Raw genomic sequence first — 26,851 nt, forward strand, 5'->3', positions numbered from 1 at the left:
CTAGCAGTGCCTTGAAAGGCTAAACATGATGTATCCAAATGACTCAGATAGTCCATTTCTAGGTATAACCCCAAAAAATGAAAACCTCTATCCACACAAAACCTTACACACAAATGTTCACAGCAGCATTATTCATAGCAACCAAAAAGTGGAAACCCAAATACCCACCAAAGGATAAGTGAATAAATAAAATGTGATATATCCACATAATGGAATATTATTCAGTAATCAAAGGAAACAACGTACTAATATTTGCTACCTAGATGAAACTTGAAAATATTACGTTAAATGGGAAAAGCCAGCCACAAAAGACCACATCATTATATGATTCCATGTATATAAAATACCCAGAATAAGTAAACCTAAAGAGACAGATTACTGGTTACCTGGGACTAAGGGAGATAGGGATTAGAGTGGGAGGAGAGGGTAAAGGGGTGTAGAGTTTCTTTTTGAGGTAATAAAAATGTTCTAAAACTGATTGTGATAATGTTCCGCAACTCTGTAAATATACTGAAAGCCACTGAACTGCATACTTTAAATGGGAAAATTGTATGGTGAGTTATATCTCAACAAAGCTCTTTAAAAAGGAAAACAAGCTTAGTCTCTGCAGGAACTTTCATAATTCAATCATTTATAAATTAGGATTGGGGACTTATGTCCTCTGTACCTCAATGCCTACTTCCCATGACAAAATACTATGTACTTTTGCACAAAAGCAAAACAACCGACCCACCTGGGTCTTTGGGAGATGTATTCTGAGTTAATTATCCAACAGAAGTTTTTAAAAAAATAATAATAATAAGCTGCCTTTCCCTGCTGATAGCGCTCTCGCAAACATGGTGAACGTTCCTAAAACCCGCTGAGCTTCTGTAAGAAGTGTGGCAAGCATCAACCCCAAAAAGTAACACCTTAGGAGAAGGGCAAGGATTCTCTGTATGCACAGGGAAAGCGGCGTTGTGACAGGAAGCAGAGTGGCTTATGGAGGACAGACTAAGCCGATTTTCTGAAAAAAGGCTAAAACTACAAAGAAGATTTTGCTGAGGCTTGAATGCATTGATCCCAACTGCAGATCTAAGAGAATGCTGGCTATTAAGAGATGCAAGCATTTTTAACTGGGAGGAGATAAGAAGAGAAAGGGTCAAGTGATCCAGCTCTAAGCTTAATATTTTGTTTTACTATATGACAATAAAATCTTGATATGTTCGCTTCAAAAAAAAAAAAAAAAAGCTACATTAAAAATCTATGCTGTCACCTAAAAATCCACAGCATATATTACCCTAATTGGAGGATGGGTCTGTATGAGTACTCTTATATATTTAACGATGACCTGTACTAAAATTATATATGGGAATTTGACTTTAGCAAAAAATCATACAGCAAAATCAACTTCCTCAAGCTAGCCATGCATAAGGAAAAGCAAGCAATTGTGTCTACTCTAGCTCAAGAAAAGTACCAAATTTTAGATCTGAATTTTTGAGATTTTCCTCAACTAGAATTAGTTCCAGAGCCCAGGGAATCTAAAAACTGAAAACTTCAATTCTCACTAGCTTAAGCCTGAAATCAAGCCCATGAGCTAAGTCAATAAGTGTGCACACACACCAGGCATCAGAATTTCATACACATAAGCTGTCCTAATTTTCATTCCACAAACAATCCGTAGAAGAAATTCTGACACACAGCCCAAACCTAAAGTTGTATATTCTAGATATATAAATACTCAAATATACATTGTTTTTTATTTATTTCAAGGTTAAACTGCTTTAAAAAAAAAAGTACAAAGAAACATACACTGTTCACACTCCAAAGTCCCATCTAAATCTTGTAAATTCAATCTGAGGAAATATGATTCCCTTCTGACTTGCCCTGACTAAACAACTTGGTCCAGTTCCCATTCAACCAGAACAACTTCACTATTTTACTCTCATCTATTTACAAATAGGTCTTCCTACAAGATACTGTTAGACAAAAAACTTCCACTGTTTAAAAACATTTAAGAAACATTTCTCTAATTAACAATGAAAACCTTTGCTATTAAACACCATATTGTTCTGTTGGAGTGGGAGCGGGCAACCAGGAAAAGACCAGTTAAAGGATATCTGGGTAGCTGGTTCCGCCACAGGAGATGGGGAAACAGCTACGCTGGATACATATCATCTTTTGTTGACTTTCTCTAATTGTTTCACCATCTGAAATGAATAAATCACTCTTCAAGAACATAAGGGAGCTAACTATTATTCCCCCACACCAGTGGTCGGCAAACTCATTAGTCAACAGAGCCAAATATCAACAGTACAACGATTGAAATTTCTTTTGAGAGCCAAATTTTTTAAACTTAAACTATATAGGTAGGTACATTGTTATTAACTTAATTAGGGTCCTCCTAAGCTGGCCTTTGCTAAAAACTCAAGGAGCCAAAGAGCCGCATGTGGCTCGCGAGCCGCAGTTTACCGACCACTGCCCCACACCAACTATATCAATGTGAGAAAAACTGCAACCCTGAGTATTTAATAAGAAACAACCCAAAGAATATGCCCATCATACCCTTGGCAGCATCATTAAAGAAAAAAGTGAGAAACTCTGAGGGAAGGAGGTTAAAAATATCTGTTTTGTTATTAAAGAAAAAAAGAGTAATGGTCCCAGCAATAGGCAGATAGACTAATACCATTTAAATTAAGAGAGAAATACTTACCGTGAACATGGTCTGTGTATATTAACCTATTCTAAATTACTATGTTAAAGTAGACATTTTTTTCATCTAGTTACCTGACTCATATGACATCCAATTATTAGTTTATGAATGTTTTAGCCCAACTGTAAACAGGCAAATTTATTTCACATATATTACTGTCATTAACTTGATCAAAAAATGTGGGTAAGAATAAACCTGTAAAAAGATTATACTTTTTACCTTTCCTCATCATACATCCTCATTAAGAACACAAGTTTGGATGTTTCACACATTTCTCCACAAAAGACATTCTGGCACTTATAAAGGTCTCATTTGTTCTGCTATGTGATTCCTTAATTATACTAAAAGTTATAGGGTCTTATTTTTGGGGAAGTAGAATCCCACTACACTTCAATTTAGTTTATTTAAAATTACTCTTCCAGCAATTCAGATTCCAAATGACTACTTTTAAGCTTAAACAAATTCCAAAATTCCTAAATCTATATAGGTGATAGATGAGATTAAAAAATTCACCTTGAGACAAACATATCCACTGCCTCTAACCTAATTCTGATCCATTAAAATGACTTAAGTTTTGTTTGTTTTAAGGAAAGTACCATAGCCAAAGTCAGGTTCCACTAATATCCCCAATAAGAATCAAAATACACAAGATATGAGGGACTCAGAAAGCTATAAGGCATATTAAAAAATAGCAAAATGACAGAAGTTCCTCCTTATCAGTAATATCTTAAATGTAAATAAATTAAACTCTCCAATCTAAAGGCAGAAATTAGCAAAATGGATAAAAAATAAAAAATTTTAAAAGCCATGATGCAACAATATGCTCTCCACAACACTCACTTTAGAAACAAATACACTGAAAGTGAAGGGATGGAAAAATATATTCCATGCAAACAGTAATCAGAAGAAAACAGAGGTGGCTATACTAATATCAGACAAAATAGAATTTAGATCCAAAAAAAAGTTATAAGAGATAAAGGATATGTTAATAAAAGGTTCAAGAGAGCAAGAAAATTTAACAAGTATAAATGGCATGCACCTAATAACTGACCATCAAAATACATGAAGCAAAAATTGACAGAATTAAAGGGATAGACAATTCTACAATACTACTTGGATGCTTCAGTACCTCATTCTCAATAATGGATGGAACAACCAGAAAGAAGATAAGAAACAGAGGACTTAACACAATAAACCAAATAGACATACAGGGAACACGCTACCTAACAACAGAATGCACATTCTTCTCAAGTGCACATGGGACAGTCTAGGACACATTATAGGTCAGGCCACAGATTAAGTCTCAATAGATTTTTTAAAAAATAGATATATAGCCCTGACCAGTTTGGCTCAGTGGATAGAGCATCGGCCCGCGGACTCAAGGGTCCCAGGTTCGATTCCGGTCAAGGGCATGTACCTTGGTTGCGGGCACATCCCCAGTAGGGGGTGTGCAGGAAGCAGCTGATGGATGTTTCTCTCTCATCGATGTTTCTAACTCTCTATCCCTCTCCCTTCCTCTCTGTAAAAAATCAATAAAATACATTTAAAAAATAAAATAAAAATAGATATACAAAGTAAGATATACAAAGTACCTTCTCCAACCACAATAGGATAAATTTAGAAGGCAGTAAGAGAAGGAAAGCTGGACAATTCACAAATTTGTGGAAATTCAATCACATACTCTTAAACAACCAATGGGGTAAAGTAGAAATCACAAGGGAAATTAGAAATACTTAAGAGACAGATGAAAACAAAAACACAACATACCAAAATTTACACAATGCGGAAAAGTAGTGCTCATCAGGAAATTTATAGCTATAAACAAATTTAAAAAGAAGGAAGCTCTCAAATAAACAACCTAACTTTACAACTTAAGGAACTAGAAAAAAGGAGAACTAAACCCAAAGCCAGTAGAAGAAAGAAAATTTTTTTAAAAATTATGTCAGAGATAAATAAAAGAGAATAGGAAAAAGCAATGAAACCAAAAATTGGTTCGCTGAAAACATTAACAAGATTGATAACCCTTTAGCCCATTAATTACGAAAAGAAAGAAGACTCAAAAGCTCTTTAGGGGACTCAATAATTTTTTAAGAGTGTAAAAGGGTCCTGAGACTAAGAGTTTTAAAACTGATTTAAAGAACACTGTATTACAATCCAAGGTTCCATCAGATGCCTGCAAATCGAGAACAAATACATAAAATCATTAATTTAAAAAAAAAAAACTTTTTAGTGTTTGACCTTTGACCTATGAACTAGGAGGTCACAGTTCGATTCCCAGTTAGGGCACAAGCCCAGGTTGCAGACTCGATCCCCAGGGTGGGGTGTGCAGGAGGCAGCCAATCAATGATTCTCTCTCATCACTGATGTTTCTATCTCTCTATCCCTCTTCCTTCCTCTCTGAAATCAATAAAAATATTTTTTTAACTTTCCTAAGAATATTACATGAAAGCTGAAAAGAAACACTATACCAAGTCAAAACTAACTTCACTCTATGTAATATTAATAGCAAAGCAAAAAAAAACAACATAAACAATGTTTAGAGGAAAGTGATTCTGTATATGTTGGAAATACCATGCAATATATGGATTAAAGATAGTTTGATAGATAATATTTTTCACAGTAGCACATGACAAGCTTAAACTACATTAATACATTTAAATGCTTTGCAGAGTTGGCTAATTACATGACAGTCAAAAAACACAATCACATAATCAAAAACAGGTGATTAAAATAGCAACCACCACCACCATGAGGGAGACAATCCAAGGTTCTGTCACAAGGACAAACAGGGATACTTGAGCAGCTCTCCAGCAGCATCTCAAGACACCCCACTCAGGATCCAGCTGCTCTATTTAAAACTAAATTACATGCTTCCAAGGCAGGACAGTGAGACTAAGCTCTCACTGAGCCCCCCAAAAAGCAAACAGGTCTTAGTGGAATTAATCCGCACTAATAATGTTCCATCAGCCCAAAGTCCTTCTTCAGCTTACCAGTTCCCTTGAAAAGCTGAAGAAAAGCAGTAGCAGCAATAATATTTCCTGAGCACTTACTATGTGCCAGGCTAAGCATTTCACGTGTATTAGCTCTTTTAATGCTTAATATCATCTTAAGGGTGTAACCACTATTATCCCATTTTTGAAGCTGAGAAAATTGAAGCACAAAGAGGATAAATAACTTGCTTCTAAAGCAAAGCCAGGATTCAAACCCAGCCAGTCTGGCTCTGAGGCCCAACCCCGTAGTCACTACACTATAGGATAAAGGCAGTGTAACTAACAGGAATATATAAAGTGTAAAAGTCAGTGCCCACTCTACCAACTGTCTACAGGAAGCTCCCAACTTGCAGAGAACCCACTAACGGGCTCATTTATTACAACTAATGTTCAACTTCCAAGCACCGAGGGACTTTAAGCAAGAAGAGCAGGTTTTGGATGGTGAATACTGTGAAATATAATACAATACTGTAAAATATAACACTGTCAACTATAATCTAGACCTCTTTTCCCTCTGCTATTGGAGATGAAACCATTACACAGGATTCCAGTTAGACTATTCTAAAGAGAATAATGCCTTGATTCAAGGCAATAAAAAATTCTTCTTCAAAAGCTTGAACTACATTAATACATTTAAATGCTTTGCAGAGTTGGCTAATTACAAGGGTAACTCTCAGTCTACCCCCTGGTCGTTTCAGGGTTCAGAGTGAGACTGCAATTCTAACTATGTGTCGAAGCAATTCAAGGCAGAGTTCTAAAGTCATTGAAAATGAACTTTAAACTTCATTGTAGAACTTAAGAAAAGTGGGATGGAAAACTAACAAGTCATATCACAACTCTGCTTAAGAATGAGAAATAAGGAGTGGATAAGAAACTGATAACTATCTCACAGTATTACACAGGACATCCTTACAGATCTTCCGAGTTTTAACATTTGGCACATGTTTTAAAATATGTACCATTTAAAGCTCTTTAAATAAACGACTACTTTTTTGGTCTACTGGACTGAAAACATTCCACGATACAATTACAAAAATAACTTTCTGGTTTTCTAAGGGAAAAAAGACAATTTAGGAAGAGGAATGCAGAAGTTAAAGAAAGTGCTAACTCAATTTACACAGAGATTACAACATGGACACAAAAGATAAATTAAAATGAGTGATCAAGAAACTGTTAAAGTCCTATCTAACTACAAATGGTCACGCAGTGCAAACAGTGCTGCAATTGTGAATACCTAAAGGAAAAAACATCCACCCAGAATTAAAATCGCCAAAGAAAATGCCAAAGTGTTAAAACGTATTAGGTAATGAGCAGTGCTAGACCTTCAGACACTTGAGCAAGCTATCTGAAAAGGGAAAATGGGCTTGCAGTTACCAACATTCACATCGAGCATACTAAGATGTATTAAAACTCCATTCTATAATGGGCAATGCCCAGGAAAGGAAAGCAACGGATTCAAAGCTACGCTGGTACTAATAGGCTTAAACGACACGGGGAAGGGGGAACAAGCAAGCCTTGCGTAGGGATTGCAGGAGTCCTTGAATTGAATACTTGCAATTAAGAACCCGCAACTCAGGAAGGAAGGCCGTGGGGCAACTCTGCACTGTCATCTAGGGCGATCTGATTCAGGTTCAAATCAAACACACAGGGCGACAAGTTGTAAACAGAGAACACACTTCAGGCCAAAACACCCACTGCGAGGAAGCAAACCCAGCCATGGCAGGTGTCACACCACACCCACCTCGCAGCTCCGCACACCTAAGAGCAGAGGGCTGGGCTGGGATCGGAGTGGATGGAGAAGCAGGGCGCGCACCCTCCCCCCGACCCGCCGCCCCTCTGGGCTGGGCTCTGCTCTGCGCCGCGGCGAGCGGAGAAAAGGGCAGAGCACGGGGGTCGCCTCTACTCCGAGACCGCGCGGAGGACTCTCCGCGGGGATGCGGGAGGGAGGTCGATCAGGTGTTCGTCGGTGGGAGCGGGAGAGAGCGTTTTCCATTAACAGCCAAACCTCCAGCCCATCAGGGATTTCCCTCAAGATCCGGTCCACCACCACCCCAAAGACACGCGTTACACAACCTGTCAGGTGAGGGTCCCAGGGCGCAGACAGCGACGGGCCCGGACTCGCTCTTCTCCCGCTTCTCCCGCCCCCAGGACGCCGCGGCCCGGGGAGAGCAGAGGGGCACCGAGGGTCGGCTGGCCGGACGCGCGGACGGCGGCGGGGCGCTCACCGTGGGCTTAGGAGGGGGAGCTGGCAAGGAGTGGGCAGAGCCGCACCACCTGGCTCGGCGCAGGCAGGGCCGGCGGCTGCTCGCTGGACGCACGGCGGATTCCTCGCCGCCCGCCACCGGGTGTTTTCATAGAAACCCGGCTGGCAGGCGAGGCAGAGGCGGCAGCAGCGGCGGCGGAGGAACCTTCCCGCATCCCGGGCAACGTCAGCGCGGCGCCCCGCCCACCGCACGCTCGGGCCAGCTGGGTAGCGCGCGGAGCGGGAGGGAGGGCGGCGGAGCGCGCACCGGGAGAGGGCGGGGCACGCGCACCGGGCACGCGCGTGAGTGGGGGTGGGGAGCGCGCGTGGGCAAGGAGGGAGCGCGCGCGCCGGCGTTGGAGGGGTGGGGCGGGAAGGCTGGGCCAAGAGGCTGGAGGGGCTGTCGCGCGTGCCCTGTCGGCCCCTGCAGCTGACGCCCAACCGAACCAAACGGGTTGCCAGGCCACTCTCCACAAATCACCTTCCTGTAGGCTGCCAACTAGAGCCCCTCCTTTTCCCGGGACTAATCCGGCGCCCACCCCGCTACCATCAATCTCCCCACACCCCCTCCCTTAGGAGGCTTGTAGTCACACGAGACAAGCGGTTCTTAACTCTCCCCGCGTGATACCGGGTCACATCAGTCCCTGAGGGCCATGGTGACGCTTAGCCCTTTCCTGACCTCAAGGAGAATCCATGATAAGAAGCTAGAAGACATGCAGTTTCCCCAGCTGGGCTCCCAGAGCACCACGAAATCGCACCTTGTGGCCAAACCTCAGTAAATTACATGCCTATTGCAGCAGCGAACAAAACAGCATGCTGACATGTTTTTGCTATTTTGTATTGTGCCTACATATAGTCACGAAAATGGCAATGCTAAATGGGCTACGAAAAGCAAAGACGGAATTTTTATCTGAGCCAAAGTAATGCTCCAGACAGATTAAATACTGATACACCCCCTTCTGTTTTGACGATAATATATTTTTAATAAATACACTTTTTTTCAAGAGCATGGGTCATGTTTGCTGCTGTTTATAGTAGCTGGTAAGGAATGTAACATGATTACAACCAGTTAGGGCAGCGATTTTCAATCCGTATGCAGCAAGAATTTTTAAAACGTGCAATACCTGACTAGTCAGGACCACGGACCTCTTTTCCCTTCGACTGTCAAAAAAATAACAGCAGCCAACACAACAACAGCTGTCAGTGTGAATGAATCAAAATTATACGCATTTTTGTCAGATAGGCAAAAAAATATGTATCTTTTGGTGTGCTGCAGAATTTTAGTTTAGTTTATGTGTGCCCTGAGATGAAAAAGGTTGAAAATCGCTGAGATAGGGAAATAAATTGAGAACTGTGAGGTCCTTGTTTTGTTTTCTTATCTTCATGTTTAAATGAGATTGAGCAGGTGTAAAAGAGGTTCAGAAAGTAGCCCTGGCCCCTGTAGCTTAGCCCTGGCCTGTAGTTAGGAAACAGGTCCTCCCACAGAAGGGTCTCAGGTTTGATCCCTAGTTAAGGGCACAAACCTGGTTGTAGGATTTGATGCCGGGTGTCGGAGCGCGTGTGGGAGGCAACAGATCTATCTCTCTCTCCCTCTTTCCACACCTCTTCCTCCACGCTCTCTAAAAAAATCAATGGGAAAATATATCCTCGGGTGAGGATTAGCAAATAAAACAAAAAAAAGTAATCCACGGTGAACCAGGCGAGTTTCTTGCAGCCTACCCTGGGCAGATGTCTTTACGGGGATAAACCAGAGACTACCATTTCACAAATGCCATAGTTTCTCCCACTGTGAGCACCAAAAAGTAGGTTATGGTATTTTAAATAATTTTAAAACAAATGCCACCCAGACCACCCAGTCCGAAAAGCATTATCTGAGAACACCTAATTATCTAAGAATATTTAACATTTTACAGAAATTAAATATGTAATATCATGAAATTTTATTCAAACAGCATTTTCCTAAATGTATCAACAGGTAATACAGAAAGATATAAATATAAGTGTGAATGCTTGTGTTTGTAGATTTTGAATTCCACTTTGGCAAAGCATAGTTAGTGTGGTTTGATGGCCAGAACACAGACCCCATAGATTAACACACACAACTAGGTAAAAAGCAGAGCCTATCCCTGCTGGTCAGTCACTCTTTTCCACTATTTTAAACAGCTCCCTCAACACACCTTATTATCCTATCTAATAAAAGAATGATATGCAAATTGACTGTCACTCCAACACATAAGATGGCTGCCCCCATGTGGACACAAGATGGTCACACAAGATGGCCAGCAGGGGAGGGCAGTTGGGAGGGACCAGGCCTGCAAGGGAGGGCAGTTGGGAGGGACCAGGCCTACAGGGGAGGGCAGTTAGGGGTGACCAGGCCTGCAGGGGAGGGCAGTTAGGGGAAAACAGGCTGGCAGGGGAGCAGTTAGGCATCAATCAGGCTGGCAGGGGAGTGGTTAGGGGGTGATCAGGCTGGCAGGCAGAAGCGGTTAGGGGCAATCAGGAAGGCAGGCAGGCCAGCAGTTGGGAGCCAGCAATCCTGGATTGTGAGAGGGATGTCCGACTGCCCATTTAGGCCTGATCCCGGTACGATCAGGCCTAAATGGGCAGTTTGACATCCCTCGAGGGGTCCCAGATTGGAGAGGGTGCAGGCTGGGCTGAGGGACACCCCCGCCCCCCATGCACGAACTTCGTGCACTGGGCCTCTAGTGATATATAAAACTAAACATAAATAATTGTGTGATGTAGATCAGAGTCTAACCTTATAATGATATCCACTTAACTAGGATTCCTCATAAAAGTCCAGCCTTGTAGGTATTCAATAAATATTTTATTAGTTTAACAGGACTCACTTGTCAGGGAAGAGAAAGGTGAGCATTGGAGCCCAGCCAGCTATTTCTTTTCTTCTCTTGCTGATTTCCTTACTTCCATGCCTTTAATAGAGTAACATACAAAATCCAACAAACTGTATAACAAAACTCTATAGCTGTCAGGTTTAAAACAGCCATAGACCTCTCAAAAGTCTACAGCCATTTCCATCTGGAACCATAAACGTTAGGAGCACAAGCTTGATCACAAACTTTCTGAAACATAGCCAGTCCTCCGGAGTTGCAGGATTGTTGTAACTATTCAATACCATTCAACAATCACCAATTTATTCCGCCCCTCCTCATGTGCTAGACACACTACTCCTGATATCTTCTGAGGAGTTAAACAAATGGTAGCACTCAACAAAATACCTAACAGCTGTCCTGTGTCAAACTAAAAGGTTTATGACAAATAGACCATGGAGCAGAAGTGCAGTAAGAACAATGTGAGCTGAACCTCAATGAATGTGGCAAGGCCGGGGAATGGAGGGAAGCAACCCCAAGTGTTTCACACAATGGAGTCATTCTGGGGGCAAAAGCTTTTACAGTGACAAGTGGTTTCCAGTAGTCATGTGGTAGACTGTGAATGATACATGATTCAGGGCCAGCAAAGTGGAGTTTAAAGAACCCTATCTGTAAACCACTCCACCCTCACTTTCTGTATTTGTGAAATGGGACTAAAATATTCCTGCCAAATCTAAAATTGTAACATTTGGAATACCCTTTGATCCACTTACAGGAATTTACCCTAAAGAAAGAACCAGGAAAATATGCAGAGATTTACCTAGAAGGGTTTTTATTCCAAGCAGTATTATAAACTATCTTTAACGTTCAACAGAAGTTACTTGGTTAAACACATTATTGTACATTCAAAATATAGATCGCTAGGAAGCCCTAACAAATGACGGGGAGAAGCAGGCGTTCTTAACCAGGGGTCCAAGGGGTTTAATTCATGAACAGATGTGAATTTATCTTGAGGCTAATGAAGTGAGGAGCTAAACTTAGCCCCTTATTTATGCAGGCTCCTGTGAGTACTAAATTGCTGAGAGTTAAAGAACGTTCCAGATGCTAAAGGGGTGCCAGATTGCAATCAGGAAGCTTTTCTACGTAAGTATTTCTGGTAAATAGATTACCTTACATAGCAAGGAGACTTTGCAGATTTGATTAAATTACGAACCTTGGAAATAGGAACACTACTCAGGATTATTTGGGTTATTTCGAATTATCTGAAGCCAATCTAATCACATGAGACCTTAAAAACAGAGAGGCTGGCCTGGCCAGGTGGTTCAGTTGGTTGGAGTGTTGTCCCATACACCAAAAGGTTCCTGATGTTTCTCTTTCACATCAATGTTTCTCTCTCTCTCTCTCTCTCTCTCTCTCTCTCTCTCTCTCTCTCTCTTCTTCCCTCCCTCCCTCCTTCCCTCTCTAAAATCAATAAAACCTATCTTCAGGTGCTATGATGAGGACCAAAGGCATTACATTGTGTTCACAAGTTTCAAAACTCCTCTTAAAAAAAAAAGTTATGCCGAAACCGGTTTGGCTCAGTGGATAGAGCGTCGGCCTGCGGACTGAAGGGTCCCGGGTTCGATTCCGGTCAAGGGCATGTACCTTGGTTGCGGGCACATCCCCAGTGGGGTGTGCAGGAGGCAGCTGATCGATGTTTCTCTCTCATCGATGTTTCTGGCTCTCTATCCCTCTCCCTTCCTCTCTTTAAAATATCAATAAAATATATTTTAAAAAAAAAAGTTATGTGTATATGGGTGAACATATGTGTTTGTATGAAGAGCTAGAATATACGTATACCGTAAGTAAGAGTGACTGTCTTTAGATGGTGAATAAAGTGATGTTCATTTTTTTCTTTTTGCTTTTGTCATTTCCTAAATTTTTATTGGATACATCAGGGTCACTTTCATAATTAGAAGAGGAGCCATTTTATTATTTTTAAATCCTCACCCAAAGGAGGGAAGAAAGGGAGAGGAAGAGAGAGGGAGAGGGGGAGAGGTGCCCAACCGGGAATCAAACCCGAAATCTAAATCTTTTGGTGTATGGGACAACACTCCAACCAACCAAGCCACCTAGCTAGGGCAGAGGAGCCTTTTTAAAAGACAAAAGCTTCCCCTCACTGAGCCCAGCTCACATGATTGACTCATTTTCCATTTTCCAGTAGCAAAGAGTACATTATCCAGTTGCTTTGTGTAAGAGACAACTATCAGAAAGGAGGCCTGCTGACCACACTGATCAAAATCTCAGAAGGGCAATTCCTCACCAATGGGTCTGGTCGTCAACATGGTTAGTCAAGAAATTTGAATTTTCAGTCAGTATATCCCAGCTTTATCAGTTGATAGGAAACTAACAGAGTTTAACTAAACTCACAGCAGCTGAATTATACCCAGAATAATAATTTATTGACAATAAGGATTGCTTTTCTGGTGAATAAAGAGCTCTGGCCTACTACTTTCAAAAGGTTATTCAGCAGCGGTATGCTTTCTCCAAGCGACTGTTCTGTTTTCTATTTTTGTGGACATATGTAAAACAGAAAACGAAGCCGCTCTGTTGCAGACAGCTGAAGGACCTACTCAGGCTCATGTGATCCTTCTCCTCCCTTCCCTAGATGTCCCTTACGTGGGCTCCTTAGAATCCCTAGGACCTCAAAGAATATCATTTAACACCACTTCATCTATTGGTACCAAACAAATAAGCAACAGGTTATTTATTGAAGCATAGATCGGAAGCAAGGGGAATTCAAGGAATATTAAATCCAGGTCTGGGAAGTGTCTGATGACCTTTTCCAGTTCCACAACAACACAGACCCTCTCCAAGGAATGGGACTATACATTTTCCTGACAGACGCTCTCTGCTTTCAACAGCATAGTCAGTGGCAGACTGGTAAACCAGCTATCTGAAAACAAAACAAAAGCCCTGGTCTATAGCAATTGCCAACTTCCATAGTATAAAGACTCCCACGTGACTGATTTCAAACTATCTATAGAATTTAACAACAGCTTGCAAAATTCCTGATTATTTAGCATCAGTTCTAAGCCTGTACTGCTGACTCCAGCAGAACACTGCTGTGTGTGTGTGTGTGTGTGTGTGTGTGTGAGTGCGCGCGCGCGCTGTGCGCACACACGCACACACAGAATATAATCTGCTATTTATTTGCTCACACATTTGGGTTATAATATAACTTATTAGGCTATCACCTTCTCTGATGATGTTCCTGTCTTGATTATATATCTAGATTACCTTTATAAAAGTTAGGGGTGTCCTAAAACTCTAGCAATCACAAATCAACAAACCATTTCTGGATGGTTTCTGTAAAAGGCAAAACTACTTGCCCTGTGGTTTTGTTCAGAGGGCAACCAAATTCCCACTCTTTATTGATATCAGTGATTCTGAAAAATTGTAGTCATCCCTTCGGCCTGGTGATGATTTCATATCTTACCAGCCCTTTCCACCCTTATGAATCATGCTATTGTTTATTCCTGGAAATGAGATGGACAGTTTTTAATAAATGCATGTTTGGATGGCCATGGAAGAATAAGACCTGAACAAATAATCAGGTTAGTCTCTTTCTAGTGTTTATTATCTGTACTAGGGGCCCGGTGCACGAAATTCGTGCACTGGGGAGGGGTCCCTCAGCCCAGCCTGCCCCCTCTCACATACTGGGAGCCCTCAGGGGATGTCCTACTGATGGCTTAGGCCCACTTCCCGTTGGGAGCAGACCTAAGCTGCAGTCTGGCCTCCCTTTGTGGGAGGCGACTGGGCTGATCAGGGGAAGGCGCCAGCCCCATCACCCCACTGCTGCAGCCACTCACTTTCAGTCACCGCAGCCGCCAAGGTATTTTCATCAACACAGACTCCAGTCCCTTCACCATGAAAAAATCACGACTTTCTTTAAGCATTTTCAAGATGTCTTTCATAGGATATGACATTTCTTTCTTTATTTTTCTTTTCATCCTCACCTGAGGATATGTTTTCATTGATTTTTTTCCCCTTACCTCCTATGGCAGGCTCAGCCCCTTCCCAAGCCTAAAGCTTCTGCCTGATGGCCAGCTGGGAGTGACCTGGGTGCCGAGGAGGTTCCCGGGACCCAGGTATGTATGCAAATTAACTGCCATCTTTTGGGTCAATTTGCATACTCACTCTGATTGGCTGTGGTACAGTCAATTTACATGTTTCTCTATTATTAGGTAATATGTTCTACTTTGGTACGGAGGACCTGGGTGACCAGTTCTGCCTTCCATGATAAAGTAGCTGCTTGGTTCAGTTTTTCATACAATTATGTAAGGTTACTGTCTTGTGCAGAATCACAACCACTGTAAAATATTTCTATTCATTTCCTCAGCGATGCAAGCTAGCATTAAAATAACTCCCTATCAAATATCCAACGGCAGGTACATCGGGTTACCTGATATTCTTAACCTAGGCGTCACTCATTTGAGGAAATTATAATTCCCCAAAAGAACTTATAGCTATGAAATACTTAACCTATGTGGAAGATGCCTTAGCAGTAAGAGACAGAATTTTTAGATATTTATGAATTTAATGTAAAGGAAATGGGCCACAAAGAGAGATTATCACAAAGGGGTGGGAAGAGGGTTCAGAGCTTGAAGAATGCTGTGTGGGGGCTCTGGGCAGAGAGACACAGTTTGCTTTGAAAGTGACTAGAAACCCACAGTAATAGCAGGTGAGGGAGAGGAAGATAGACTTTAACTCTATAACTTTTCTTTTTTTCTACTGCTGGCTTTGACTCCAGCACATCCGTGCTTCTAAAAAACAAAACACAGTGTTCCACTGCAGCTGAAACTGAAAAGTGTATGAGAACACTCGGAAGACATGGCAGCCCAGTACATAGCTCTTTCCTCTACGAATTAGCAGCAATCACAAGTATTAGTCAACAGATTATGCCTGGAAGGGCGCCAGCATGTAACGGGATCAGGTATCACTAACCATTACAGGAAGATGAAAGGAGCCAGTAGCTAAAAGAAGACTTTGAGCTGGGCATGCAGCCTGGAGCAACTGGAAAGCCAAATCATAATATGTGCAAAATTGATCCTTCCAGTCACTCTTTGGGAGACTTTCTTATTGCCAAGAAGGGTTTAATTCAATTAGCAAAGGGCTGTGGGGGAAAAAAAAAAAAACCTTGTGCAACCTTGAGCCTGGATGGATATTCTTAGCTCTAAAGCAAAGTTATTTTGGGAGAATCATCATAATTCATTGCTTCAGCACCTAAGGCCATCCTGGATAAGCTCCCTGAAACTAAAAAAAAAAAAAAAAGCTCTGTCCCACATCCTGTGTTTCTGCAGGTAACAGTCCATGAACTTTGTTACTGCTCCCTATACCACCCCCTCCCGCCCCGCTCCCCCACTCCCCCTGCCTTTCTGCTGGGTATCCTTATTTCACAGACACAATCTAGTTTGTCTTCTATATCCCTCCATAAGCATCCCTCTTCCTGAAATGCCTGAGCATATCTCTCCCAGGAAATCTTAACTTATACCCTCCATTATTTAATCAGCCACTGGGAGAGCATCCCCCACCAACACCCTACATGATTGCTTGATATCCCTCACAGTGTGTCAGCATTGTGGGCAAGACCCTGGACATTTTTATTTTACTTTTGAAGAAACTGAAGCTCAGAGAGGGCAAGTAACTTACTCTGGTCACACAGCTAAAAAGAACAGCAGCCATAATAGCTATTATTTATTAAGGATTTATCATATGCTGAAACTGTACTGAGCAATTTACACACATTTCTAAGACTCTTAGGGCTCAGCTCTGGCTTTAGTGCTCTTTGCACTATATATAAACTATATAATTAATATGAAATGCTCTGTAGTACAAGCCAATGTAAAATGCTGTGGAAGTGCATAGCAGCTTTATTCCCAATAGCCAGAAAACTGGAAACAATCCAAATGTCCATCAAAAGGTGAATGGCTAAATTGTGGTTTATCCATACGTTGGAATATTACTCAACCACAAAAAGGAACAAACTATCGATGCAGACAACATAGACAAATCTCAGAAATATTACCCTGAGCCAAAGAAGCCAGAGACAAGACAGTACATAGTGTTTGATTCCACTTACACGAAATTCTGGAAAACACAAATTTAATCAGTGATTGCCTAGGGCTGGGTGGCAGGGTGGGGAACAACTTTCTGACAAGAGCATGAGGGAACTTCAGGGGAGACAGAAATATTCTCCAGATAGGCAGTGGGTACACAAGTATACACATTCGTGAAAAAGAAATCATTGAGCTGTACACTGAAAATGGGTGCATTCCACTGTGTGGAAATTATGTCTTGTTTAGCTGATTTTAAAAAAATAAAGCAATGGTACAAGGAGAGGGAACGAATAAGAGGAAGTGATTAGTTGCCCAAGGTGGCTAAGGAAGGTTAGACAAAGGAGGTAAAGGAGTAGAAATCAGGTAAAGGGCTTTGAAGGGTGAATAGAAATCACCCAGGGTGGAGGAAGAAATGGAAGTCGAAATGGAAGGATGGGCTTCCCAGACATAAACAAAGGACGAAGAAGTTGGGGACCCTGGATGGAGCGCCTTGTGAAAGGACCTTACAGTGATGAAGTGGGGCCATCTCTCAATGGAGTCGGTGGGAGAAACTCCAATTCAGTGTGTGTCCTGGGTAAGTCAGGATACCTCTGTGGCTCTCTGTTCTCTTTTCTGAAACTGAAGGTCTGGAAAATTAACAAACTGAGGGGCTGGGCTAAGCAACCTCTAAAGTAGTAAATGCCAAGCAAGTGTGTTAAGTAACATTAAGTAACGGCCTATGGGCAAGCTGACAGTCATCTGGTTGCCCCTGTGTGGCCACTCCAGCATGCGGAGGTAATGAACCCCTCAACCCTTGGGGCAGCTGGAGCCCTGCATGTGCCACGTCCACCCACAAACCTCCCTATCCATTTTTCTTGGCATACGGTATATATACACCAATTTGTAGCATAATGAGTTAATTCCCTAAAATCCTCCAAAGATGACCAATGGTATTTTTTCTTTCGTGTCATCATTGGAATAATGTTACTCTGTCTGAAGTGACGCCATCAATTGGATCTATTTTTAAGTTCACTTGTTTGTATTGTAATTTTACATTAAATTTATATTATGGTTGTGTAAAAACATGTACATGGTTCCAGAATCAAATATATGAACAAAATATATTTGAAAACGTCTAACTTCTGTCTCCATTCTTTGGGAAATCTATTATTTTTTTAATGTAATGTTTGTCCTTCCATTTTATAGGTAACTTTAAATCAATTAAGTAATTTTAGATGACATAAATCATTTTGCTGGATAATCAGAGAAATTTTATTAAGTTTTACACTCACCTAGGACTTCATAGTTTAGAGAAGTCTTCTTTGTTTCATGACTGCATTATGCCCGGGGCTTCCGGAGGGAAGTGTGCCATTAGGTCTCTTTATGGACCTATTCTCAAGGGGGATTGATCCTCCTCCCCTGAGAATTACAAAGACCTAGGCAATTTGTACTTTTTGCATCCCAGCCATCGCCTAGGGGTATATATGCATGCCAGGATATCAGAGTGAGCCTTCTGTAAAATGGAGGACGCGCTGTACGTTATCTAACACTTGTTTCCAACTGCTATTTGGCTCAGGCTCCTCCATTCTTTCTTGGTTCCACTCCAATAGCTAAATTAAATGAATATGAATTTGCTATTCACTTCCACAATGCAGCACATATGATTTGGAACGTGGTTGCTAGGTGCTGGGGGTGGGGAGGGAGAATACAACAAAAGACAAGACCCAGTGTCTGGCTCCAGAAGCTGGCAATCAAGTGGGTTTTTCAAACGCTACTTCAACAAACTCCCAGCATTTTTGCTCATTGAAAACAGTCCTACTTTGCATAGAATTTATATTTTCTAGGAAGCTTCAGCAAATGTAAGACTTTGAACCAGAGCTTGCAAATAAATGAAAATGGTTCTGCTTCTTTGTCTTCAGATTAATTGCTGAAAGACGGCCTTCTGACTTTAGGATCATACCGATGGTTCTGTAAAACCATACCCACGGTTCTTCAACATTCCTGTGCGGGGTCATAGCAAGAAGGAAATACATGATGGCTCCCTCCAACACATGGTGTTCCCACTGTGAACAGAGCTCAGGGGAAAACAGGCTAACCGTGCTGTCAGAAAGACTTACGTAATATTTCCCCAGAGCAGCAGCTGTTTTCTCTCTGAGGTTTTGAACTAGAATCTCCAGAGAACCTTCTCTAAACAAAGCTGGTCGAAGCAGTTTCATGAAGGATCTATTAAAAAAACAAAAACTCACGAAATAATTTTTATTTCATTTCTTATTTCTAAAGCCTCATAATTAGGAAAGAAACTAAAAAATAAGTAAAATGATTTTTTTTTTCAATGTTGTCAGCCCTTTAGAAAGCTAAGAATGCAAAGGTCTGTCATTGTAAAATTTGGGGTCTGTGGATAGGAAGATATTATTTTGGTGTTTTTAAAGGAGGTGATTGCAAATTACAACTGAAATTATAAATCTAAACTGCATATCTTATAAATCTTCACTTTCTAGCTGCTACAAGCATAATGGAAATAGATGATAATACTAATGCTATTACAATACTTTGAATATCATGACTACCTTGTACTAGACCAGGGGCCATTAAACTATGCCCTGTAGTCTAAATCCAGACACTGTCTGCAATTAGGACCTTAAAATGACCATCCTCATTACTATTTCAGATTCTCCATAATCTGCTCATTTATTTTTCCTTTTTGGCATTTTAAAGAACTCAGCTTTCTGGCTAGCTAACTTTGATGTGTGAGAGTATATGTGCATGGGATCTAGGTGTCAGATCCTGCCTAAGAATGGGTAGAATCCACACAGGTGGCTGAAGAAGGGGGCATTTGCAGCTCACTCCAGACCCAGAGCACATGTACTGCCTGACAGAGTGGGCTGGTTAGGAAGTTAATCTCTTTAAATAAAAAAATTTTTAAAAACTCAACCAGTGTGGCTCAATGGTTGAGCATCAATCTATGAACCAGGAGGTCATGGTTCAATTCCCCATTAGGACACATGCCAGGGTTTCGGGCTCAGTCCCCAGTAGAGGGCATGCAGAAGGCAGCCAATCAATGATTCTCTCTCATCATTGATGTTTCTTTATCTCTCTCCCTCTCTGAAATCAATAAAATATATATATATTTTTTTTTTAATTTAAAAGCTGACTATTGAAGTAAAAATTCAGTAGGTCCTCAAATAACATTTATAAAATGCCATAGGAATTTAACTCTTATTTATATCAATTAGCCTCTGGTAAAATTGGTTTCGTTTTTTATTATTTTTTTTAAATGTTTTTATTGATTTCATAGAAGAAGGGAGAAAGAGAAAGAGATAGAAACGTCAATGATGAGAGAGAATCATCGATCAGCTGCCTCCTGCACGCCCCACACTGGGAATTGAGCCCACAACCCAGGCATGTGCCCTGACCAGGAATCAAACTGTGACCTCCTGGTTTGATTCTCAACCACTGAACCACACCTGCAGAGCTATATTGAAGTATGGTAGCAATCATCTCAGGTAGAAACTGCAGTTTTAACTTTAACTTTAACCCTGCTGTTTGGCTTCTATACTTATTTGCTTGCTAAAACAATAGAAAAGTTATTTTGATTTTCTGAACTTACGTATGCTATCCCAGTGGTCGGCAAACTCATTAGTCAACAGAGCCAAATATCAACAGTACAACAATTGAAATTTCTTTTGAGAGCCAAATTTTTTAAACTTAAATTTCTTCTAATGCCACTTCTTCAAAATAGACTCACCCAGGCCGTGGTATTTTGTGGAAGAGCCACACTCAAGGGGCCAAAGAGCCGCATGTGGCTCGCGAGCTGCAGTTTGCCGACCACTGTGCTATCCCAATCGATTGAATACTCCATAGATGGTGGTTTGAATATCCCATTGATTGTGATCTTACTGGTTATCGAAGCACATTCTTCTGTACCTGGGAACCAGGACAGCACAATTACCCTAAATTGCCTCAGTAGCTACAGATAATGCATTCCGGTTGACTCAGTGGTCCCAAGACCAGGACAGCACAATTCTTCTAAATTGCCTCAGTGGCTCCAGATAATGTGTTTCTGTTGATTTAGTGATCCATAGACCCAAAACTGTACTTAGTCTTTATAGATAACTAACTTGCTCAATTTCGCTTCTGTAACTGCTTTGTGCAAACCAGGTTCCTCATTCCAAACCCCAAGATGTAATTGACACCTTTGTGATATTCTGCATATAAGCCAGATGTGACGAACCTTTCCAGGCTGCGAGATTTGGAGCACCGTTGCCCCTCGTAGCCGCCGGCCTTTGAATAAATGACTCCATAATTCGACTTTTTGAGGCATCCATTGTGAGATTCGGAGTACACTACAACATTGTGTCATTTTGCTTTAAAGTCACAGAACCTATCTTCAATATTAAGTGAGGACTTACTATAGTAATGAATGTATTATTTTATCAATAGACTTTATGTTTTGGACAGTTTTACACAAAAATTGACCATATAGTACAAGAAAATTATCAATACATTAACTCTAAACACATACACACACACACACACACACACACCTCTGCACACAGCTGCCCCTGTTAGTACCATTTTACATTAGTGTGGTACATTGGTATGATTAATGAGCCAACATTGATGCATTATTATTAACTAAAGTCAATACTTCATTCAGATTTCCTTAGTATTGCCCTCATGTCCATTTTCTGTTCCAGAATCTCCGCCAGGATATCATGATACTATCACATTACACTTAGTTGCCGTGCCTCCTTAGGCTCCTCTTGGCTGTGATAGTTTCTCAGACTTCCCTCGTTTTTTACTTTGCCAGTTTGGATGAGCACTGGCAACGTGTTTTGTATAATGTCCCTCGATTTGAATTTGCCTGGTGTTTTTATCATGATAATTAGGATATTTAAGGGAGGAAAACCTCCAAGGTAGAGTGTCATGTTCATCACGTGTATCGATTCTGACCATCACCTGGCTGACCTAGTTATTTGTCAGCTTTCTCCACTGTACAGTCATACTCTTTTCCTACTTTTCCATACTGTCCTATTCGGAAGGAAGTCACTGCACACAGCCCACACTTAAGGAGTGAGGAGTCTCTCCTTTAGGATGGAGTATCTACATAAATTATTTGGAATTTTCATCACAACCACCAAAACAAAAGCACAGTTATGAGAGTATTTCATCAGAGCATACGGATTATTCTAGCTGATCCGTAAAATTCCCACTTCAACTGTGAAAAACCTGGCACCCACATCTGTCTTCAATTTGCTTTACTGTTCAAGTCCAGTACACAGGCATGGCAGTATCAGAATTCCCATTCCCCGAAAGGAAACAGTTTTATCATCTAGTGTACAGTACTCTGTGCAGTTTCTTTTGCCTTTTATCTAACAGACTCCATTCATGTCCAAAGTTATTTAGATCAACAACTGCCCTCCACCCCCACTCCCTTCAGTAAGGTTGTTTCACACATTTATAATATAGTTAGATTCTCTTACCAGAGTCTGCATTTTTTCCTGGTAGCCCCTGACCTCCTAAATTTGCATACATTACTATTCATTCTTCGTGTTATAGGTTCTCTAGGTTTGATTTTTTTAAGAAGGGAGAGGAAGAGAGAGAGAGAAACATGATGAGAGAGAGAATCATTGATTGGCTGCCTCCTGCATGTCCCCCACCAGGGATTGAGCCCGCAACCTGGGCATGTGCCCTTGGCCAGAATCGAACCTGGCACCCTTCAGTCTGCAGGCTGATGCTCTAACCCAGCCGTGGGCAAACTACAGCCCGCGGGCCGGATCCGGCCCGTTTGGCTGTTCTATCCGGCCCGCGGAGCCGAAAGAGCGGAGGGTTCTCTTGCTCTCCCCTCCACGCCTTTACTTTGAATTTATATTAGTTCACACAAACACTCCATCCATGCTTTTGTTCCGGCCCTCCGGTCCAGTTTAAGAACCCATTGTGGCCCTCGAGTCAAAAAGTTTGCCCACCCCTGCTCTATCCATTGAGTCAAACCGCCTAGGGCAGTTCTCTAGGTTTTGATATGATGTTTTGTATTTACCATCACAGCATCATAAGAATGGTTTCACTGTTCTAACAATCCCCTGTGCTCCACCTCCCCTTACCCGCTCCCCAACCTCCTGGAAACAACTGACCTTTCTAGCGCTATCTCTATAATGTTGCCTTTTCCAGAATGTTACACAGTTGGAATCATGAAATATGTAGCCTTTTTAGAATGGTTTCTTTCACTTACTAATACGCATGTCTTATTGTGCCTCAGTAGCTTATTTCCTTTTATTGCTGAACTAGAGGCCCAGTGCACGAAATTCATGCACGGGTAGGCTCCTGAGGCCTGATTGGCGATCAGGGCCAATCGGGGCCTTCCTTCGTTCCGTGCCGCCCCCTGGTGGTCAGTGCACATAATAGCGAGCGGTCGAACTCCGGATTGGTCAAACTCCCGAGGGGACAATTTACATGTTAACCTTTTATTGTATAGGATAATATTCCATTGTATGTATGTAGTATAGCTATTTTTGTGCAACTTAATGGGTAAATACCTTATAGTAAGATTGTTGGATTGTATGGTAAAACTTCGTTTAGTTTGAGGATCTCATTTTTATGGATACTCTTATTCTAGAAAACAAAAGTATGTCACTGAGAGCCTTACTCTTTTAGGTAAGAGAATCTAGTCATTATGTTTTAGCATCTGATTGTCTTCCCTATGTTTTTTTATTCTCCATGTCATTTTATTACATTAGCAATAAAATCTTATCCATTTGGAAGACCAATTTGAAATAATAAAAACTGTGAAATAGATAATTTTAAGAATAGTTTTATATCTTTCATATATTTAGAATTAGGAAATAAATGACCAAGTTTGCACTAATAAAGCCTTCTTTACAAGGAATTACTTTTATCTAACAGATAATAATTATTAAAAGTAGGACAATAGCCCTAGCTGGTTTTCTCAGTGGTTAGAACGTCAGCCCGTTGACTGAAAGGGTTCAATTCTAGTCAGGTGCACGTATCTCAGTTGCAGGCTTGATTCCTGGCCCTGCTTGGGCACTTGCAGGAGGCAATCAATCAATGTGTCTCTCTCACATTGATGTTTCTCTCTGCCTCTCCCCCTCCCTTTCACTTTCTCTAAAAATCAATGGAAAAAAATAATCTTGAGTGAGGATTAACAACAACAACAAAAAATGTAAGACAATATATGTAACTAGATTTGAACCCTGTATGAAAGCAATTTGTTTATTAATGTGTGCCTAACATTCTTTGTAGTCTTAGGATCACAAGCTTGCCTCTTCTCTCCTGACCCTCACTGTGGGGTAACCTATGTGCCTACAGTCTGCCGCCATTATTTCCCTTATGCATAACTAATGTTATATACCTCCTCCTAATCTTCTTGAAGGCAGGGACTATAATCTCTTCAATCCTAATTCTCATGTCTGACATATATTAACCACTCAATAACTAGTAAGTTCATTATGAGGATGCATGAATAATCTTGAAGCTAGAAAGAACTCTAGGTAGGAATTAGAGCATCTTGCAGATAAATAACCATCATTCCAGACCTTGTATGGACTAACACATATTCTAAATCAGTAGAGTCTGAAAAAAACACACAAACACAAATCTGTTGAAGAATTTGTGACTCCACACTCATTTTAAATGTGACTTCCACACAGTATTTATTGTCTATTATGAATTCAGCAAAGTACAAACACCTCCTGCACAATTTATCCCCAATCACAAGAAGGCCAGCTCTATATCTCTGGTAATTGACTGAATGAATGTCAGGTGCCTGGGGTAACAGGATTCTGCAGAAACCAAGCAAGCCAAAAAATGTCTGGGAAAATGGACGAATTTTCAAAAAGCCAGAGAAGTGTGAGATTAGTGAAGAGAGAGAGGTGAGAGATCCTTAAAGGCTTTGCAGCCAGGACGAAAGAAAACCGCAGTAGAGCAGAGAAGGTGAGGCTGGAGATCAGATGGAGACAAGCTGTCAGCGAAGGTGAACCACGGGGGAGGGCTCTATCTACCATCTGAAGGGTAGATTGGCAATCTGCAGCAGACTCAGGAGTTGACCTTAACGTGAAAGAAAGGGAGAGACGAATAATTGTATTTCAGGATTTCTCATGTTTTAATGTGCACACAAATCACCTGGGAATCTTGTTAAACTGCTGATTCCTCACTCTGAATCAGGAGATATGGGGCGGGGCAAAGAGTCTGCATGCAATCAGGCCATCTATACCGCTGGTCCACTGGCTATACCTTGACTAGCAAGGCTGTGCTTGACTGAATTTCAACTGAAATTCTTAAGAAATCTCTACATTTAGCTGAGTTTATCTGGAAGTGTTTAGATTAAATTTTCTGATACCAGACAGAAACAGGGACTTGAGATAGAAATTAAGTTCAGTTTTAGGAAAATAAAAGTTACATTTTTATATACCTGATTGTATTGTTTGAGAATCCAGGCTTACCACCACTATTACCTTCAGTGTCCAGGTCAAATTCACCATCCTCCCTAAAGTCTTTCCACATATTTCCCTGGTAGGGATTAACTATTCTTGATAATCTATCTCTCATGTATTATGCACTGAATGATGTGTTCCCCACAAAATAAATATGTTAGTCTAATACCCAAAGTGATGCTATTTGGAGGTGGGGGCCTCAGGGAGATAATTAGGTTATGTGGGTGGAGCCCTCATGAATAGAATCAGTGCCCTTATGGAAGAGGCCAGAGAGTTAGCTTGCCTCTTTTTCAGTGTGTGAGGATATAATAAGAAGTCAGCTATCTGCAACCCAGAAGACAGCCCTCATAGACTCTGGCCATGCCTTTACCCTGATCTGGGACTTCCAACCTCCAGAACTATGAGAAATAAATTTCTGTGGTTGATAAGGCATGCAGCTTATGGTATTTTGTTATAGCAGCCTGTGCTGACTGAGGCATCATGTTACTTTTTAGTATATAATCCATGCATTTCATCCATTACTATCATTTACAATAAAGGCAGAGGCATGGTTTATTTTTTTTCTCTTTTTCCTAAGCACAGCAACTCATAGAAAAATACTTGGTGATTGCTCCTTGAATTGAAAATGTGGATTTAAAATATATTAGTGATAGAATTGGAATAGTATCTCAAAAGTTGAATATATCATAAAATTGAGTAGTTGATCCAAAAGCATTTGGGGAAAAAAACAAAAATTAAAATAGTGACTTTTGCCAGGAAACCTCTCTAAACAGCAGAAGAAAATGTTCTCACACTTTGGGGGATAAAGATGATTCAGCTAAAACAAGTCCAAAGTTCCTTAGATAATTAAATATTTAACCTTTAAGACATCTAAGAGACTTTGTTTTCAGTAAATCTAAAATTATTTTATAAAGATTATAAAACTAACATGTGAACTTTTATAAATATTATCAAAGTTTATTTATACCTCTCAGAAAGCTGCCAAGCTTCAGTATTCTTTTGGTAATGGTACTCTTTAAAAAATAGGTACAGTAGAAGGGTTTATACATGAAAGTTAGGTTCTAATATAAAAAAACAAAATAGAGTTTAGTTAAAAGTACTCTCTAAGTCCAGCTGATGTGGCTCAGTCATTGAGCATCGACCTAGGTCACAGTTTGATTATGGTCAGGGCACCATAATCCCCAATAGGGGGCGTGCAGGAGGCAGCCAATGGATGATTCTCTCTCATCATTGACGTTTCAATTTCTCTCTCCCTCTCCCTTCCTCTCTCTGAAATCAATAAAAAATATATATTTTTTTAAAAGTTCTCTAAAACACTGCCCAGCCAGTGTGGCTCAATGGTTGATTGTCCAGGCATGAACCAAGAGGGCACTGGTTTGATTCCCAGTCAGAGCACATGTCTGGGTTTCAGGCTCGACCCCCAGTAGGGGACCTGCAAGAGGCAGTCAATTGATGGTGTTCCTCTCTAAAAATCAATAAAAACGTATTTTAAAAATAAATAAATAAATAAAATGCTTTAATATGCTAATTAAATATTTTATATATACAGTACTCCTTCCTTATCACTAGGGGATATGT

The 26,851-nt window shown here is 40.9% G+C and overlaps 1 protein-coding gene across 7 annotated transcripts in view; it reads right to left on the bottom strand.

The window, feature by feature from the left end:
- AGTPBP1 (ATP/GTP binding carboxypeptidase 1) overlaps positions 1 to 8,034 on the bottom strand; it is a 105,515-nt gene extending 97,481 nt beyond the window's left edge. For 6 of the 7 annotated variants that reach the window (XM_080668553.1, XM_080668552.1, XM_080668554.1 and 3 more), the window contains exon 1: positions 7,905 to 8,034. The gene's annotated coding sequence lies outside the window, so the exon portion shown is untranslated. Of the gene's footprint in view, positions 1 to 7,752; positions 7,803 to 7,904 lie in introns of those variants that run through there. The other variant, XM_080668551.1, reaches the window with a different exon arrangement.
- Positions 8,035 to 26,851: the final 18,817 nt, after the last annotated feature.

The sequence above is a fragment of the Plecotus auritus genome (genome assembly GCF_963455305.1).
Source record: "Plecotus auritus genome assembly, chromosome: 5".
Classification (NCBI taxonomy): Eukaryota; Metazoa; Chordata; class Mammalia; order Chiroptera; family Vespertilionidae; genus Plecotus; species Plecotus auritus.